General features: G+C 38.4%; 1 long non-coding RNA gene across 1 annotated transcript; it reads right to left on the reverse strand.

The window, feature by feature from the left end:
- Positions 1-3185: 3185 nt before the first annotated feature.
- On the reverse strand, positions 3186-3853 carry LOC136568353 (uncharacterized). The gene is made up of 2 exons (XR_010785199.1): positions 3729-3853; positions 3186-3617 (listed from the first exon to the last, which is right to left on the reverse strand). It is a non-coding gene; the product is annotated as an uncharacterized lncRNA (long non-coding RNA).
- Positions 3854-4381: the final 528 nt, after the last annotated feature.

Genomic DNA, 4381 nt, shown 5'->3' on the forward strand with positions numbered 1-4381 from the left:
CCCTGGGTGATATTTTCACCCCCCCGCCCCGCACACATTCCCCCCCCCCCATGATTTGGGGTAAATAAGGGTGAATTTGGGGGTTCAGCATCAAAACCTGAATTTGGGGGTTCCCTCCCTCCTTCTGGTGTATTTTTGGGAGTGTTCCCACCACCTCAGTGGTATTTTCACCCCCCCCCTGCACACATTCCTCCCCAGTACTTGGGGTAAATAAGGCTGAGTTTGGGGGTTCAGCTTTAAAATCTGAATTTGGAGTTCCCTTCCTCACTCTGGTGTATTTCTGGGAGTGTTTTTTTGCTTCCCACTCTGTCTTGGGGACACTTTTTCCCCCAAAAATCCTTCACAAACACCCACCCAAACTGCAACAAACAACCAAATCCATTCCGTACCCCCTGGCCCTGTTTTCCAGCAGGGATTTGAGCACTAAAACAGAATTTCTCCGCCCTTCCAACCCCTCCGAAAGAGACTTTGACTTCCAAGAAACCATCAGATTTCCCTCCCTGTATCGGGATTACTCCACGACAAGAATTTGCTCTTTTCCTCTTTTTTTTTTTCCCAGTTTTTGGTGCTTTCCCACCTCAGGAAAATCCAGAGGAAAGAGGAGAACAATGTCCACGGACCCCTGGCCCTGTTTTCCAGCAGGGATTTGAGCAGTAAAACTGAATTTTTCCTCCTTCTCAACCCCTCCAAAGCAGACTTTGGTTTCTGAGAAACCATCACAATTCCCTCCCATCAGCATTGCTCACTCTAGAACAGGAATTTTGCTCCTTTTCCCTTTTTTCCCCCCAGATTTTGGTGCTTTCCCACCTCAGGAAAATGCAGAGGAAGGAGAAGAACAATGTCCACGGACCCCTGGCCCTGTTTTCCAGCAGGGATTTGAGCAGTAAAACTGAATTTCTCCTCCTTCTCAACCCCTCCAAAGCAGACTTTGGTTTCTGAGAAACCATCAGATTTCTCTCCCTACATCAGCATTGCTCACTCCAGGATATGAATTTGCTCTTTTCCTCTTATTTTTCCCCAGTTTTTGGTGCTTTCCCACCTCAGGAAAATCCAGAGGAAGGAGGAGAACAATGTCCACGGAGCCCTGGCTCTTTCTTCCAGCTGGGATTCGAGCAGTAAAACAGAATTACTTTCACATTCAGCATTACTCCACGACAATAATTTCCTCTTTCCCTCTTTTTTTTTTTTTTTATTTTTTTTCCCCAATTTTGGCCCTTTCCCAGCTCAGGCAAAGCAGAGGAAGGAGAACAATGTCCGTGGGGTGAGCCAGCAGTGGAAATAGGAGTGGCTGCCATTTCCAGGGAGGCGTTTTTTTGGTTGGGTTTGTTTTTTTGTTTTGGTTTCTGTTGGGAGTTTGTCCTTCAGGGGTTGTTTGTCCCGGTGTTCCTGGCGCTTTTCCTGCCCTTCTTTCCCCCCCCCCGTCCCGGAGTTAATTCACACCTGATCGTATAAACCGATAAAGCTCCGGATAAACCCTGGGGCATAAACTGCCCTCCTGCCAAGCCACAGGACGGAATTCCACCTTGAGAGGGAATTATTCCTTTTCTTGGTGCAGAATGGAGGAACTTGGCCTTTTTTTTTCTCTACTCCCTGTTGTCTCCCACTAGGAAAAAAAATGATGGGTTAATGGAGAATTAGGGATTTATTATAATATAATTATAATATTTATTATAATAATTTATTATTTATTATAATATAATTATAATGTACATTGATAGAAATATATAAATATAAATTATATATTTAGACCATATGTGTATGTGCTGATTTCTCTATGTTCATACTTTATATATATATAATTCATATTTATTTTTATTAAATTATATTTTATTAAATGGTATATATTTACATAATACAAATGTATAATATTTATGTTGTCTATTTATGTTTATATTATATTTGTACTGCATTATTTACATATTTAACATATTAGTATATTAATATATTATATACAATTTATTATATATTATTATATATTATTATATATTATTATATTATATTATATTATATTATGTTATATATTATGTTATATATTATTATATTATATTATATTATATTATATTATATTATATTATATTATATTATATTATATTATATTATATTATATTATATTATATTATATATTGTGTATTGTATATTATATATTATATATTAAGTATTATGTATTATGTATTATATAATAATATATGTTAATTATATATTTTATATATATCATATTCTATTTATATATTATATTCTATAGTATATTTCCATAACATATATTTGTACATTTATATTTTTACATTTATGTTATATATTTCTATATTATATTTATATTCATTTCTATTTATAATGTAAATATAAAGACCTAGATATTATAAATTATAAAATTATAATTATAATTTGGTGAAAGGTGGGGAGCTTTTTCCAGCCTTCCCTGCCAGGTGATATTTGGCCCCTTAGATCTCTGACCCCCGTCAGAGCCCTGTTTATGCTCTCCCTCTCCGGTTCCCATCCCCTCAGACACATTCCAGCAAAGCCAAAGGGCCCTGGAGCTGCACGCCAAGGAACTTGTCAGGGATACGATCCCAGGCACGTTCCGCGTCCCAAAAATCCCTGCCTGAATTCCCCCGGGCCCGTCCGTCAGCGCTGCCCTTTCCCCCCCTGCCCTCCATCCCAGGCAATTCCCTCGAGGGTCAGGATTGCTCCAGGAATTCTGCATGCGTTTGGAGGAGGGTTGGGGTTTTCACTCGGAAAAAAAGGCAATTTTCCCCAATATCAAACCCAAGAAAATCAGGAGAGGAATCACCAGGGCAGGAGCAGCCTCCTGCCAGCACTAAAATTTTATTTAACACTTTAACACCCCATCCCATGGGCTCAGGGGTTCCCCAGGTGGATGGATGGGCAGAATGAGAGTTTCCATCATTTTTCCTGGAGCTCCCAAATAGGGAAAAGAGAATTCCAGGAAATCTGAATGGGTCTGGAGTGGAGTGTCAGGGTTTTCACTTGGAAAAAGCCAATTTTCCCCAATATCAAATCTCTTTCAAACCCAAGAAAATCAGGACGGGAATCACCAGGGCAGGGTCAACCTCCTGCCAGCACTAAAATTTTATTTAAGGCATTCATCCCCCTCCAAGCTGTTACTTGCAAAAAGCCAATTTTCCCAATATCAAATCTCCTTCAAAACCAAGAAAATCACCAGCAGCTCTGGGCAGGGACAGCCTCCTGCCAGCACTAAAATTTTATTTACCACTTTAACACTCCATCCCATGGGCTCAGAGGTTCCCCGGGTGGATGGATGGGCAGAGTGAGAGTTTCCATCATTTTTCCTGGAGCTCCCAAACAGGGAAAAGAGAATTCCAGGCCACTTGTGACTCACTCAGCCTGGGAATAACCCACTTCCAAAGCCACAGGGGCAGAAAGTGAACCCTGAGGTGACTCACTCAGGGGAAGGAACTGGGCACGGCTCAGACTTGTTTTTGCCAGCACAGCCCTCCAGTGCTGATAAGATCCGTGGGGGTTTTGTTTTTTTTTTTTTTCTGCTGATAAGATCCGTGCTTTTTCTGCTCCAGGTTATCGGGGTGGGTTGCCAGGAGAAGCCACAGCTGCTCCTGGGGTCAGCCTGGCCTTTGTCCTTGCTGTAAAAAATAAAAAAAAAAAAAAGCAGAATTTAGTCAGGGATTGCCGGGGAGAAGGAGGATCCTTGCAGCCCTGCAGCTTCTCTGGGATGTTTATTCCATTTTTCTCACCTTATATGGTCCCTTCCAGCATATTCCAGGCTGGGGAGGGGAGGGAGAGAGGGGCAGGGAGGGACCCGAAGCGGTTGGAGCATGGGGACAGAGTGTGCAGCCGGGAGCTGGGGTGGAAAAAGCATTTCCTGTGCTTCCTCTGCTTGTTTGTGCACAGGGAACACTGGGAATTGAGCCCAGCTGGGAAAAAAAAAAAGGGACTCTGGAACTGGGTTGGCTCCTGGAAAGCAGCTGCTTGTCCCACAGTAATAAATATATTATATTTTTTATAATATATTATAAATAAATATATTATATTTTTTATAATATATTATATTTTTATATATTCTATATTACATTTTTTATATTTTTTATATATTTATATTTATATTCTCTTTATATTATATTTTTTTTACTATTTTATTTTTATTTATTTTACTATTTTATACTATATATAATATGTATATTCTATATTATAAATATATATAAATATAAAATAAATAACTATAACTATAACTATAACTATAACTATAACTATAACTATAACTATAAAATTATAAATATAAATATACATATACATATACATATAAATAAATAAATAAATAAATAAATAAATAAATAAATAAATATATATACACATATATATATATATACACATATACATATAAATAAAT

This window comes from Molothrus aeneus, chromosome 31 (assembly GCF_037042795.1).
Source record: "Molothrus aeneus isolate 106 chromosome 31, BPBGC_Maene_1.0, whole genome shotgun sequence".
In the NCBI taxonomy this organism is placed as follows: Eukaryota; Metazoa; Chordata; class Aves; order Passeriformes; family Icteridae; genus Molothrus; species Molothrus aeneus.